This window comes from Choloepus didactylus, chromosome 18, assembly GCF_015220235.1.
Source record: "Choloepus didactylus isolate mChoDid1 chromosome 18, mChoDid1.pri, whole genome shotgun sequence".
Taxonomy (NCBI): Eukaryota; Metazoa; Chordata; class Mammalia; order Pilosa; family Megalonychidae; genus Choloepus; species Choloepus didactylus.
Window position 1 is genome coordinate 61,700,733 of NC_051324.1, and position 16,356 is coordinate 61,717,088.

Consider the following 16,356-nt stretch of genomic DNA (forward strand, 5'->3'; position numbering starts at 1 on the left):
TTTTTAAATGGTTGAAAGTCAAAATACCTTGTGATATGAAAATTATATGAAATTCAGATTTAAAAAAATCATAATAAAATATTATTTCACACACACTATGATAACTAAATAAAAAAGATAGACAATAACAAGTGTTGGTGACGATGTGGAGAAATTGAAACCTTTCTATGTTGCTGGTTGAAAAGTAAAATGTTTCAGCTGCTGTGGAAAATAGTTTGTCAGTTCAAAGCAGGATTATTCATAATTACCAAAAAATAGACACAACTCAAATGCCCATCAGCAAACAAATGGATAAACAAAATGTGGTATATCCATGTAACAGAATATTATTCAGCAATAAAAAAGAAGGAAATACTGATACATGGTACAACATGGATGAGCCTTAAAAAGATCATGCTAAATGAAAAGACAGACAGACACAAAAGGCCACATACTGTATGGTTCCATTTATGTGAAATATCCAGAAGTCTGGACAGGGGCTGCCAGCAGCTGGGAGCAGGGGAGAATGAGGAGTGACTGCTAATGGGTATGGGGTTTCTTTCTGGGGTGACGAAAATATTCTAAAACTAGATAATGGTGATGGTTGTACAACACTGTGAATACACTAATTTTACAGTATGTGAATTACATCTCAAAAAAAGCTGTCATTAAAATTTTACATATATGACAGGCCAAAAAAAATTAGAAGAACCTTGACATTAAAATATGTTGGTTGCAATTTACCATCTCTATCAATGATTCTTAACTTTTCCTTTTATCCATTCATGCTGAACAGCAACAAATCAGTAACAGAAATAAGAAGCTGTTACTGGGCTTTACAACAGCTCAGCCACTGGTAGACTCGGGACAAGCACATCCCTCTTTTACAGCTCAAGGTCCTCAGTGCCCAAGAGGGTAAGAGGACTGCAATGCTCTCAAGTCCCAAGGCTGTGCATTCGTAGTAGTCACCCTCTACTGGGGCTGACCTCAACTCAGAACCAGCTCAGGGCCGGAGTTCCCAGGTCTCCTCAAGTCTGGGTCACGCAGGGCTGCTTTGCCTACCCATGCCATTTGAAACCAGCAGGGAAGAGGCCCTAATGTACTTTCCCAGTCTGTACTCACAGTTCCACTCCACTCTCCACACACAGCAAGGTGCTATGTAGGTGTCACAAGCTAGGGCAAGGATTTATAAGGAAACCCCCCATTCTTCCTCTCTCCCTCTCCTGGGGACATTCACCAGACCTGAATACCTTGCCCTGGAGCATAAAACCAGAGCTCCAAGCTTGGGAGGTGCCCACATCCCTCATCCCCATCCACAGGCCTGCCCGCTCCCCTTCTACCATGGCTTTCTGTTACCTGTGCCAGCCTCACCAGTCTCTGTATCCCTCCCAGTGAGGCAGAACTTCCCACACTTGAGTACATATCGGTCACCAGGAGGGAGTGCTAAAACACAGATTCTGGGCCTGCAGATTCTGCTTCAGCTGGCCTGAGCGGGACTAGGGATCTGCATTCCCACCAAGCTGAGCCAGACCGCACTCTGAGGAAAGCTGGTGTAGAATACAGTGCCCAGCCGACAAAAAGAGGTCGATAAATATGTATTGAATAAACAATGGAATCTTTGCTGAGATCCTACATCGTGTTTTATAAGAACCCCAGCACTTCACTGTCCGCAACCTCAACTGATCTTCACACCAACTCAAATCATTTGGGGAGGGCAGGTACAAGCACCCCCCTTTCCACCTGCCTGAGAATCCCCAGGTTTAGGAGGATGAAGCAACGTGCCAGGTCCATATGGTTGGAACAGGCAGGGCAGGCAGAGCTGGTCTAAGAAGCCAGGAACTGTGGGACATATCCAGCGAGATTTCCACCAGTGTACTCTGAGCCTCTGTATCTTTATAGAGATATCCTCCTCACTGCATCTGTTTTCCCCTATTTAGCATTTCCTTGTTAAATGACCGGAAAGGTAAAACAACCTCTGAGGAATGTAACCAACTATTTTAAATATGATAGAAAACACACATGCACAACAAATCATCAGGAACTGACCCAAAAGTTTAAACAACACATGACCTTGTTTAAAGAAAAGTCAGATACACAGAACATGTGTAATGCAATATGCATGAGATGTTTTTTCCAAATACTTAAACTGGAGTTACCAGGCTAACAGGGCAAGATGCAGAGAGGTAACAAGACAAGCTAGAAGCACTACTATCATCTGTTTCTCAAAAAACAGACCAAGGAAGCATAAACCACCCTCCACTGTAAGGCTCTGAGTCACTCTCTGGATTCAGTTGCAAGTCAAATGGGAAAGCTCCTACAGAATCAAGCCAGTGCCCTTGTCGGGTGTTCCAGGTGACAGACAATAAATACTTACCAACCAGGCTAAGGAACTTCCTTTTCCGAAGATGTTTATCTATATCCGGAATGATTTCTAATTCAACTCGGGAACTTCTCTCCCCCTCTACGCCCAATCCTCTCAAAATTTCTGCTGCGTACAGAGGTAAGATTATAAATCCCATTAGACTGCAAATGCCTGCATTAAACTATTACCCGCTGGAGGCCACATACCACGCAAAGTGAGGAAGAGTCAACAAATGAGGAAAGCACTTAGCAGGCCCTCAGTAAAATGCCTGTTGTAATTATGTCTTTATGACCTTCCCCTGCAGCTCCCCACAGACCAGGGCTCTGAACCGCTGATAAAGAGAGCTAAGCATTCCCTGAAATCCAGTTTCTCCTTAACAGAGTCAACCAGCATTTGTTGGTTTGCTTGCTTAGTTAATTCAGGGGCCTGAGATGCAGAGGGGATTGGAGAATGAGGGGAGAAACTGGACAGTGGAGCCTCCTCTTGGCTGGGCTGCAGCCAGGGACCAGCCAGGAAGAGGCCTGTGAGCAGCAGAGGCCAAGGAGACATCAGCTGGGCCTCGACAGTGACAAAGCCAGGAGAGGACGAGTGGGCCTTCAACAACCCATCTCTTAGGAGGACAAACAATGCAGTGTTCCTCCAAAAGGGATGCGGGAGCCCCACACAGCCCTTGGACCCCCAGAAGACTGAAGCAGCAGGTAAAGAGACAGCAGGTGCAGAGGCTGGGTCAAGTGGGGACACGGACAGTGCGGTGGAGGTGGAGGTGCAGGAAGGAGGATGTGGGAACCCCCTCCTTGGAGCAGGGGTGCCCAAGGGGCAGGAAAGGCACCCGCAGAGCCCCGGGATGCAGGCCCCGCCCAGGCAACACAGCCTCAGGGTGTGGAAGAGGCAAAGCCCCCCACCCCAAGGCAGAGCTCCCACCTGCCCAGCCCCACCCTCAGGTACAGACCCGGTACCACCAGCTCAGAGTACTGTCCTCTCTCCCCTGAGGATCAGGGATGTCCACCCAGCTGGGGGAGGGGAGGCAGGAGAAGGCAGCCCCAACCCCACACCCACCCTCTGGGAATGAAGATGCTAAGAAATAACCCGCTCATCTCCATACTAATGCAAATGGTAAACTGAGGCCAGGGGTCAACTGAAAAAATGCTAAAAGCTGAGGATGATTTAATCTGGCTGCTCACCTACTTCCAAGCCTTGAATCTTTGATGTTTTAAATACCAAGAGAGAAGCTACCCTAGCACAGGATGGAAACTGATGATAAAAACAGGCACAAGAATTTCAATGGCACCTTCAGGACAGAGGTTAATTGGTTTAGCCTCTCTCTGATTATCTCCGTCTAAATCCCTGAATAGCAAAAACAATATCACTACACAACTCTGTAAGTTTAGAAAGCCATTAGGGTTATTTGTTGGCTTACTTGAGTAATAACTGGCAGCTGAGGAAAAATGAGAAAATACAGAGAAGCAGAAAGAAAATTTAAATCACCATCCTCTTACCACTAGGATAAATACTGTGGATGTTTTGGTGAATATCCTCACATGCCTTTAAAAAAGGAAAATGTGTACCTGTCAATGCAGTGGCAGTCCTATTTAGTGGTTAAAGCACAAGGACCCTGGGGGCCAATTGCCTGGAGGCTGTGTGACCTTGGACATGTCACTTGCCCTCTCTGGGTCACAACTCCCTCATTAGAAAACAGGGATAACACCAGTCCCAGCGAATAAGTTTGTGGTGAGGAGTAAATGGGAAATACATTTCAAGTGTGTGGTATGTAGGAAGCACTCAGTAAACATTAGCTTTATTATTTATCATATATTTACAATAATGTTCTTCAACCTGATTTTTCATTTACCCATATATAATAATCTTTCCATAATGTACAATATATGTACTTTCATGTCTTCATAGCTAGTAGCGGTGTGTATCTATTGACTGCATGGGCCATGCAGTGATCTACCTCCCTTGTTGCCCTTTCAGATTTGTGCTGATTTTTCCCCATCACGGTTGATACTATGTTGACCATATGGACCCATCCATCTCAGTGCACACAGCCAATCCATTTCTTATGGAAACTCCCCAGAGAGAACTGCTAAGAAATAATATACTTACATAATTATGTGGGATTTGGCTTTTTACATAAAGTAAAAATTAGTGATTACAGAATATCTTAATATTAAAGAATATATGTAACATAAAATAAAACAAAGCCACAGAGAATCAGCCAAGAGCAAACGTTTCTTAAATTTTACATAATCAAGATTTTCACCTCTCAGGAAAGTTTTTGTAAATGTATCACTGCTTACCTTTAAAAAATTAGCAATTCACCAGTGACACCCAAACATTTATGAATTCAACTCTGAAACATTATCGTAATATACAGACTCTAAGAGTGTATCTCTCCATCTGTGTATGTAATCAATGTGTATCTCACTTTCAGGTGGCTTCAGTTAGATGTCTAATTTTGCAACTGTCAAGGAGCTATTACTTCACAGGCAACCAAGATGTTGGACCTAAAATAACGTCTCCAAGACTGACCCACAGCCTACCTACATCAACGCAGATCCTGGGTCCCACCCAGACCTACCGAGTGGAAATCTCAGAAGCATTTTTAAACAAGGTCCCCAGGAGATTCTTCCACACAGTAAAATGCAGTAGGAGGATGGCGGTGGCCTAAGGGTACATCGACCAATAAACGGAATGGTGCACTGAGTTTTATACACACAATGGAATATCGAGCAGCAGCAAGAAGAAATGAAGTTGTGAGGTATGCACCTAGGTGAATGGACCTTGAGGACAGTATGTTGAGTGAAATAAGCCAAATCAAAAAGACAAACATTATAAGGCCTCACTAATATCGACTAACTATAACGTGCAAACTCTGAGAACTGAATGTGAGACTATATGTTATCAGGGGAAGGCTTATTGTAAAGGTTGCTAGATTGTAAGCTCTTACAGCAGTCACATCTGTTCATGAGTTGTAATGGTTATCTCTAAATTCTAAGATGCTGAGCTGTTTGTGTATAACCTGGTCTGTCCCTGTAATTTTGGGTATCTGTGTGACACTTGAGACTCAGAGCCAGAGTTCAGCAGCTATGAATGTCAGCATTACCCCATACACCAAATGTTAAAAAGCTGAAAAAGAGATCAGACTTCAGTTAGAGATATGAATGAAATGGACTTGATTAGAACTAAGGTAATCCAGACTAAAGGGAAAAGGATGATATCGACTGTGTTTTAAAGTCTCAACTTCTGTGTCAGACCAAAGGAAGAGATGTTTATTTCATTCAAAATCTGTATTTCCTGTAGCACAGTATATAATTTAACTTGTGTGGGCAGTTTATTCAAACACCATAATTACTTGGAACCTTGAACAGGGGGTAAGATCTGGTCAGTTGGAAAGGTTAGCGTGAAACCTCGATACATTCCAGAGTAATTTGGGCAGAGAATAAAAAAGTATTTGCAAAGCCCCCTTGAGGGCCTGGGGAAAAGTGTGGAAACATTAAACTTCCCCACCTGGGGAATTCCTGATATTTTCCACAAGCATTGGGGAATACTACTGTAGTAGGCCAAGTCCTCAATCTTGGGGCTTGCCCTTATGAAGCTTGTTACTGCAAAGGAGAGGCTAAGTATACTTAGAATGGTGCCTAAGAGTCACCCCCAGAGAACCTCTTTTGTTGCTCAGAAGTGTCCTGTCTCTCTAAGTCCATGAGGCAGGTAAACTCACTGCCCCCCATCCCCAGTGTGGTACATGACTCCTAGGGATGAGCCTGGACCCAGCATCACGGATTGAAAGAGTTTTCTTGACTAAAAGGTGGAAGAGAAATGAAACAAAATAGAAGTTTCAGTGGCTGAGAGATATCAAATGGAGTCGAGAGGTCACTCTGGAGGGTATTCTTATGCATTATATAGATATCCCTGTGGAGACACAGAAGGTTCCCTGGCTTGACAGGTTATGCAGGGAGGCCGCCTCCTAAGCATTGGGAGCCTGAAGGCGGGCACCAGGCTGGGAGAAGGCCAAAGGCACCAATTTAGATAAGGACAAAGCTGGGTTCCTTCCATGCTCCTGTCTCCTGCTCCTGCTGTCTCCCGTCTAGCCCCTAAGAGATTGTCCCTTGAGATCAAAGACATGCAATCACAATTTATGGCTTTAGAAAAAATGCACCCTCCCTGAAATACCTGAAAACAGTCACACAGGAAACTACCTTGTATGCTATAAAAACCTGTAGAATGAATAAAATAAAACTTTCTTTTGCATGAACACAGAGACAGAGTCGGCTCCCTTCTTTCACATATCCCTTTTTAGTTTTTAGTGTACCAGAAGAACTACAAAGAAATACCTGAAACTGTTGAACTGCAATCCAGTATCCTTGATTCTTGAAGATGATGTATAACTATATAGTTTATACAGTGTGACTGTGTGATTGTGAAAACCTTGTGGCTCACACTCCCTTTATCCAGTGTATGGACAGATGAGTAGAAAGAAGGGGGACAAAAAGTAAAAGAATAATAGGGGGGGAAAAGGCATATGAGATGTTTTGGGTATTCTTTTTTTACTTTTATTTTTATTCTTATTTTTTTGAATAATGAAAATATCCAGAAAATTGTGGTGATGAATGCATAGCTATATGATGATACTGTGAACAACTGATTGTACACTTTGGATGACTATATGGTATGTGTATAAATCTCAATATAATTGCATTTAAAAAAAAGAAAAAAACAATGCAGTGGGAGCTCTTGTTACACAATACCTAATTACTGATACTTCCCCCCACCCCCGCCACCACCACCAGTAGCCTCTATCCGCATTTTAAATCCTTCCAACTTCAGCCCCTGGATATAGCTTCTTACTTTTTCTGTTTCTTCACCAAAGGGCCCAAAGAACCACTTTTAAGAAGAAAATCCACCATCTGGCTTTTAAGCAACATTACCAAATGTCACAAAGACTCGGGCCATTAGGCCATTCCTTTCTTGTTCTAATGTATAATGTAGTGGTCTTTAACAGGCAGCAAATATATAACAACTAAAACCCTATAGGAGATTACAGCACTCTCTATGCCAGTCTCTATGGTAAGAACTGTACATGTATTAATTGATTTAATTCTTTTGACAATCCCAGTGCGGCTAGAGCTATTATTGTCCATGTCTTACAGATACAGAAACTGGGACAGAGGGAAGTAAATAAAGGATTGCCCGAGGCCACAAAGCTAGAGGTGGCAAAGCTGGGACTTTGGAGCTGGAGAGGCTGGATGGAAGCTGTACACTGCACCATAAGGCTAGGCCGTCTCTCAAAGATTCAAAGTCTACCCACAGTTTCCATCAAGGAAAATCACTGTCAACATAGTCTTACGTGAATCTGAATTTCAGGGTAGTTGCACAAAGAATTCTTAATTCTTTCTGACCTCCTCTCAACCTCATGAGTGACCCCAAGGTGGTGTCAGGCAATTTGGGAGCAGATGATAAGAATCTGGTTCCACTGCTGTTGCTTGGTGAAACTCTAGATTTAACTCTTAATGGGCATGAAATGACATTTTTGCCAAAGATGGGGGTACTTGGAGAGAATAACTGTAAAAGTAAATGCATACATCATATCTTTTATGTGCTACCTACATCCTGTAATCATATATATATAGCCAAAATTTTGCACTCCTTTGTTGGAAATATGCAGGAAATGATGATTTCTTTCTGAGATTCACTAAAGAAAAATGCTTGAGGTAACATATAATTAGCACCTTATTACATGCTATTATTCTCTCTATATATACATTATCTGTATAATAAAATGACTATGAGCTTGGACTCTGGCTTTGAACCCCAGCTCAGCTGCTCACTCTTTGCCCCTAGGCAAATTAGTTACTCTCTCTATCCATCAATATCTTCCTCCAAAAAATGAGGAAAATATAAGTACTTAATTTATAGCACTATTCTGAAGATAAAATTAAATAATCTGTGCGACAAGCCCAGCTCAAATCTTGCACCTGGTAAATGGGCAATAGCTGCTAAACGCTGTATTTACCATCCCTGTCTCTAGTTAGAGCTTATCGAAACGATTGCTTTATTCACTGTTTCACTCAATAAGCTAATTTTATCTGTGCACGGTGGAGGTGGAGGAGACATACAGGGCCTGTCCTCACCATTAAGAAGGCTGGAATCAAGTCAAGTGACAAGGAGGGTGACCATATGTCAAGGTTTGCCAGGACACTCCCAGTTTACGCCTGTTGTCCCAGCTTAATTATTAATAGTGCCCCACCACCACTCTCAAGAGTGTCCTAGCTTGGAAGATAAATTATATGGTCACCTTAGTGATTAGACACCTGAGCAAAGGAAAAAAAAAAACAAAAAACTGTAGTAGCTGGTGGAATTGATCAGGTCCCCCAGCAGTGACGAGGGACTGCTCAGGTTCTTGGGGGGATGGAAGGCTCCCCTCTGCATGGCAGAGCAGGGCAGGCCCTTGGAGGAGGTGAGGAGGTGGCATCTCAGCCGGCTGGAGGGGTGAGGTAGATGATGCGCAGGTTGGGGGAGCACAGCTGAACTATCACCCCAACTCACCTCCTCTATTCTCCCAGAGAAGTGGACAGAGCCACACTCAACAGTGAAAACAGGCAGTGGGGTTGCTCGTGGCTAAAAGATTCCACCAATGTCACTGGACCATGTGGGGTAGGGATGGAAAACAACTGGAGATTAAATGAGTACCTCTAGGCCCTGGAGTTAAAAATTTCCAAGCTTATTAATCATTCATCTCAGCATCAATTGAGTTAATCTGACCAACATCTAGCTGAAGTCAGCCCCAGGGAATTAATTTTAATAAGAGGATAGGAAGAGGAGAAACTGCCAGCATAGGTTTCAGTTCTGCTCTCCCAGGAGCCTCTTCGGCTCCCCAAACACCTGATTTCATGTCACTCATTCATGTTGCCCCCTATGAAAGGAAACTGCATTTTATGAATGATTCCTGGGACCCGAGCACCTCATCCCACGAGCCGCCTATGCAAGCACTAGAATATCTTGGCCCTCATTAGATGGGTACAATCACTAAAGCTCATTAAAAAGAGGCAGAACCTCAGATGCCGTGCAATACCAACAGCCTGTGATGAAACCCCAGCATTTAACATGTTTTGCCTTGTCCTACCCTTAGGCAGAATTTCCGGTTAATCAACACAAGTGACAACAGCATTGAGTGACAGACAAGACACAGTTCTGACTTAATACCTCTGAGCCACCTTTTATGGCCCCTTGAGGAGAAAGTGCCAGCCAAGGATCAATGGAAGAGACTAAAATAAAATGTTTGAAGAAGGAAGAGCCTCGGGGATTCATTTAAGAGACCTCCCCACCTCAAATTACAGATTAGGAAATTAAAACCTAGTGATGTGGATACATACACTGAACAGGATAATTATTTGGGGCAGGTCAGAAGCAAAACCCAGACCTCTACCTGCCCCCTTTACTCTAAAACCAACTAAACCAACAATGAGGCAGGATTTATTTTTTATTTGTATGGAATTTTTAAGACTGTGTTCACATGTATCTTTCCATAGATAAAGAAGCACTTTTATGTCCTTGTATTATAAATGAGGAAAATGAAATCAATATGCTAAGAGATTTATTTCCAGTCCAAAGTGACTGGAATAGTAAAAACTTGAGCCTAGATTTTCAAAATGCCCAATCAGCTGCAGTCCTTTAAATCAAAAGGCAGAGAATTCAATACAAGGAAAGGGTCACCAAAATTATACGAGCGTCATGACCTGGAACACATATTCTGGTAGAAATGCTGCTAAATGGAAATGTGTTGGGAGTTCTGAGTTCACCACTGATCAATCTGGACAATTCACCAAGGACCTCAGTACAGTATCATGATTTCACGTCACTCATTCATGTTGCCCTCTATGAAAGGAAACTGCACCTGTGGGCCACCTTATAAACACAAGGAATACATTGCAAGTGAGATCTCTTAAATGCTTATTTAGGGTCAGCATTCAGTAAAGTTTATTGATCACCTATTTTACAGGAGAACCTTTCACATATCATCTCAATTTATCACTGCAGGTTTATGAAGTCAGTATTTTCCCCAGTTAACAGATGAGTTAACATAATGAAGTTGAACGTGAATAATTTACCCAGTACATAAGGTCAGCAAGGACATAGTTCCAATTCAAACTCGGGGTTTTATGAGCTTTACAGATTTTGATGGACTGAGTAAAGAATTCTAAATTCAAAAAGATATAGAAACACCAAAGCCCCAAATTTCTACAATTTCTCATCATAAATACATTTTTAAATATTAATGTAGGTATAGCAATGGCTTTTATTTGATACGTCCCTCCCCTCTGAATTTCTATTTAACAGTCTCTGGCTTCCAGATCATAAGTTTTCACCTGTCCTCCAAGCTTTCATTAAGTCTATTATTCGCCAGTGTGACCAGAGGCTTTTTCTTAGCTCAGGTTCCAAGCCTAGAAATTCTTGGCCAATGGCCCAGGCACTTCTGCTGAAGGACTGAATAGCAGGTTTCTTTCTTTCTATTTTTTAACATCGACTTCTACAAAGAACACTGGGACCCTCTTTGTTTGCTTAAAGAAATAGGATTTTGTAAACCCAACTTGGTTCTATTAAAAACTTATCTGACTTCCAAATTGGTTGCAAATTGCAGCCAGTTATACATGCTTTGCTTTTGGCATCCTGAAAATAATGTTTTCAAAAGATTTTACTTTTGCTCTGACAATATAATTATCTGAAAACAGGGAGGGGGGGATAGAGGGCCACCTGAAAAGAGCACTTTGATGTAAAAATTATTGTCACATAGAGGCCAACATGGAATAAAAATACCTACTGTGCCTCTCAAATCATTTAATAATTTAGATAATGATATAATTTAAAATTCTGCTCATGTTAAGTGCCTCTTTAAGACTGATTTTTTGGTATTTTGTAGGTGTCTTTTGTTTTGTTTTGATCTTAAATCATAGCAAGTCAATGGTAAATTCTTCAATCCAGGAGAGAGACATAAAAGATTTACTAGAGTAAGGAAGTCCCCAATCCTTTCTTTTCAAAGAAATCAGCCAGTTACTTTCCATTCCTTTTATCCCAGTGTGGCCTGCCTGAGTCATTTGTCTTCTTCCCTTTCCCTTCCAGTCTTGCTATTTAACTCCTTCAGACTCATGGGCTATTAATTTATTTTGACAAGCTCCAGCCAACAAATTCATATGCTCAATTCAGTTAATGGTTCAATTACTGTCTCTTCTGGGTTCACCACTGGTTTTATCTCTGTAGAAAAGAAAACTGCCCATTCAGCCTTTATCCTCTGTAAGAGGCCCTGAAAATAAGAACACAAAGGCAATTTATTTTTTAACAAGCCAGCCATGTTCATATCACTGTGAAAACTGGGAAAAGTTAGAAAACAGATTGATCAAGTTTTGCTTTAAAGTGCGTTTTCTACCAATAGCAATCTATGTTTATATTTATTTATTTTTCTTATTTAAAGTACTGCAGCTGCATCATGAATAAAATAACTGTTGGCAAATACATAAAAAGATAATCTATATGGCCAACTATGTGGCAGTTATCTTTAGAGCTGTAACTTTAAAAATGCAGAAACAGAGCTTTTCTTAGGGGGAAGATTATGACAATCCGTAGGGATGATTTCAGTGGCAGATTTATAGTTACTACCATCTTAAGAATTAAGTAAACTTCAAAAGTACAAAATATCCTGGTCATGCTATGGACATGTAATCAATAACCCAAATGTCTCACTCATGTTTCTCTGACTACTCAGGAAAGATAACAGGTACTTATTTCAAATGCTTTCTGCACATAAACAAAAAGAAAATGAATACCACATTACTGTCAATGCTCAATTCATAACAACAAAGAGAAACTATGGCTCAGGTAACGTTAAATGGTGCATAATAAATCATTTATGAGAAGCTTTGGCATGCATTTTATACTGCTGCTTAAATAAGGATGCGTATGATAATCGGAGTATTCAACAGTCCTAAGTCTGTTTTCTCAGTGGATATACATTAAATAAAATCAATTTTCTGGCAAGGAGAATCATTTTCAGTTTAAGAAATATTTATTGAGCATTTAGGATTCCGTGGGACTTATTCTAGGTACAATAGAGTATACAAAGAGTTACTCTATTAGAGGATGTAAATATAACAATAAGTAACTACAAGATAAGTACACAGTCACGTCATCAGTAAAGAGAAGCACAAACTCTTAAGTCAAGTATGTCCAAGGTAGGCAGTTTCCTCCTGTGAAATGGGATTAGATGAGATCTTGCATATAAAGAGCTTAGTCCAGGGTCAGCTGCTCTGTCCTTCTCCTTTTCCTCCTCCCATATTAGGCTTTATGAAGCCTGCAGGACAGGTAAACTCTTCTCCCCCTTCCTTGTACCTTCTTCATCAGGGCATATTTAATGCCAAGACTTATTATTCCAACTGTCTTCCTCAACAGACACTAAGAACCCAACATAATGCAGAATTTTGGGGACTTCCCAGAAAGTCTGCCCTTCTAATTCCAGTTGGTCTTCCTCATAAAAGCCTCAAGAAGAAAAAGTCCTCTATGAAGTCAAGAATCTATGCTAGGCACATCTATGCTAGGCACATCAAGATGCTAAAATGTTAAGTCCTCCTTTTCTTTACTCCTAATGTTTGGGGGGTATTTGTTTCTTATAAGAAGAGCCTTACAGATAGAATTTTGGGGAGTCATTAAAACATAATTGAAACTACTGCTCTTCAAATATTTGATGCAATTAGATTCTTTGGTTCTGAAATAGTTTGCAAGTACAAAAGTATTATTTCAAAGAGTTCACTGAGCCACCCACTCAGAAGTAAATCCCATAGATTGATCTAAAATTAGAAGAAAAGGTTTCAGAAGACCAAAATAGGATGGAAGGGTGGAAATGAGGAAAAAGAACAGAAAAACCATTGGCTGAACATATGCATTAGCTAATATGTGCACGAGGAGGAGTGACGGAGAAGTGGAAACCCCCAAATCTGGGCACACCCCCACTCCATGTCATGTACCACAGCCAGTTGGCAGCATCAAACCCTCTCTCTGTTTCCACAATGACTTCCTGCTGGTCTTCTGACAGATCTAGCATCTTCCAGCCTTTGCTCACCTGCTCTCACCTCTGCATGGCTACGTGTTGAAAACCACCTGCTCTTTAAGACCTAATTCAAATGCTACCTCCTCAGCTCCTATTCTTTGGCTCCAAGCCTCTTTGGTTGTACCTCTCTCGTGGCATTTGTCATTACTTTATCCCTTGTCTGTAACTCCCATGAACTCTTAACCTTGTTCAAAGCCTGCCCCTGGCTTGTCCATTTCAGTATCCCTCCTTGTGGCTAGCACGGTGCCGAGCACAAGGAAGACGCCCATAACTCTCTGCTGAATTTAACTGGCCTTACTGGAATAGGGCTCCTTCTTTAATGAATTTACTTATAACAATCAGTATTAATTCACTAAATAATAGACAATTTGCCTCATTAAATCTCATCAAGAGTTGTCACTTAATGGAAAGCCAGGTGATATCTTTACATTCAGATGACTAGTTCATTTACAGAGTATGAAGGCCAACAATTCAAAAAGGGCATGCCACTGCTTTATTTTTTCTGGCTTCAAACTATTATTACTTAGTCATTATTTCTCCTAAGAGTTATTTCCTTCAACTGCAATGGAAAAAAGATTACCCAAGTGTAAAGAAACTTATGATAAAATAATCCAAGTGTTGACTGAGCAAGATGAAAAAACACAAAGCTAAATTTGCAATGTTCAATGCACATCTTGGTGCTGAAATTTGGGATATCTTTTAATCCAAATGTACATATCTACAAAAACAAAAAAGGATGAACTTCAGTGTGAATGCAAGCACACACAATTACCCAGAGCATAAGACTATTTGCTAGGATTGTTGCCCATTTTTTGGACTGTCTCCAATATATAAGATTTCTAGGATCTCTACAGTCTCCAGGATGCTATCATGATAAAACAATGACACATGTCTGAGGCACCTACAAACCAACAAGACACCAAGCTAGGTGACGGGTTATAGAAATACATTTCTCCTTCAAGCAAGAGTCAACAGACTTTGTCAATTATTTCCCATGTACCAGGCTCATGAGACACAAGGGTAAAACTTGAGCTCTGCCCTAAGGAGCCTGGGATCCACTGAAGGCACCAAACACCAGAAAAATATTACACAGGTCTATAAGAGAAACACTGGAAATTAGGGGACAACTAGCCAGAGGACAGATGGAAAGACCCCACCTGAAGACTCCGGAGGCATAAGTCAGGCTGAAAAACAAGGAGCATCCCACTTAGGGGAACTAATGGTAAAAGGCAAACAGGTGATACATACAATGAAATATTACTCAGCCATAAAAAGGATGAACTGATCCATGCTACAACCTAGATGAACCTTGAAAACATTATGCTCAGTGGAATGAGCAGACACAAAAGAACAAATATTGTATGGTTTCACTTAGATGAAATATCTAGAATAAACAAATCCACAGAGACAGAAAGATTAAAGGTTACCATGGGATGGGAGGAGGGGTGAATGCGGAGTTATTGCTTAATGGGTACAGAGTTTCTGCTTCAGGTGATAAAGTTTTGTTAATGGATGGTGGTGACTGGAGCACAAAATTGTGAAAGTAATTAGTGCCACTGAATCTACACTTAAAAATAGTTAACATGCAAATTTTTTGTTACATATATTACAACAAAAATTTTTTTAAAAAGGCAAATGAGTGAGATAGAACACACCCTCTTCTAGAATGTGCAAGTGCTTCATTCCAGAACAGGAGGTGGAGATTGTCATGAGACAAAGCTTCAGCCTCTGCAGCAGGCTATGGGCAAGACACTCTCCCACTGCTCTCCTCTGTGAACCAGACTCCACTGGTTCGTCACGCGGATAAGTGAGACAAACTGCCCGACACAAAGAACACGCTCAGAAAAAGTTAGCTATTAACAGTGTTATTATCTTTATTATTTTACCAAGATAGGTACATCTGATTCACTTGATTTCTTAGCTGAAAGTTAAAGCAATCTGCAAGCACTAAAGAATGAGTAACCACCTTCAACAAAAGATAACTATTTGAAAAGCAGAAAAAGGAAGAGTGGGGTAGCATCAAAGCTGTTGGCAAAATAAATAGATAAATAAATAAATTCCAATGCATACACCTCTGGAAAGAACTACAAAAAAAAGATCAATAGATGATCTGTTCTGGTGTCTGAGGTCTCAAGATCCGAGCTCTATGATGAATGGCTGGTTGATATGGGGCTCCAGATGCAGACAAGGACGATTTCACTCACTCAGGGTCCCCTTCGGAACTCCCCTTCGGGAACATCCTACCTGTCTGACGCCCTGGACACAGCTGAGTGGTGTTCAAGGACCCATGGTCTTGTAAATAATCTTCAATGAAAACAACATGGTCATAGATCACCGAGAGCTTGCTGAAGCCTAAGTCTGTCTCCTCACCTCTTACTTTTAATCCTCTACCCCCAGCAAGAAAGGAAGCAAAACTAAACAAACAATCATAAAGACTGCATTCTAAATTCCTTCAACCAAAAAAAGAAAATTAAACACTACTCCAAACTCATTCCCTAAAACTCTCTCTTCACTGAGATTCACTCACCCTCTCCTCTAAGGGCCACTTAGAGGATCCACCAGCTCAACAGCTTCTGAGCCCTGAATTCAACCTGGTGCCAGAAGAGCCAAGAAACTGCATTATCCAGTTCAGATGAGGAGCATAGGGCCTTGAGACGTTTCATAAAGGGATGTATAGGAAAGGCACTGCACCATGTACGGTTTAAATCCAACCACCTGCCTTTGGCTCCTAAAGTCAAAGAGTTGGTCTCTCCTTATAATCCATGCCCCCAGGTGCCACAAACAAATACCGGCTGTTTCTCAATTACCTTAGGGCTTCTTCCAATCCATGGCCCTCCCTCCAACTTCTGAGCAGGGTCAAGGAAAAGCGGAACACCCCAGCCCAGAACCACAACAGCTAAACACACTTAGAGGATATTGT

General features: G+C 41.3%; 1 protein-coding gene across 1 annotated transcript in view; it reads right to left on the reverse strand.

The window, feature by feature from the left end:
• Window positions 1-16,356, reverse strand: part of PRKCA (protein kinase C alpha) — a 447,219-nt gene that overhangs the window by 381,299 nt on the left and 49,564 nt on the right. The gene's annotated exons all lie outside the window — the stretch shown is intronic.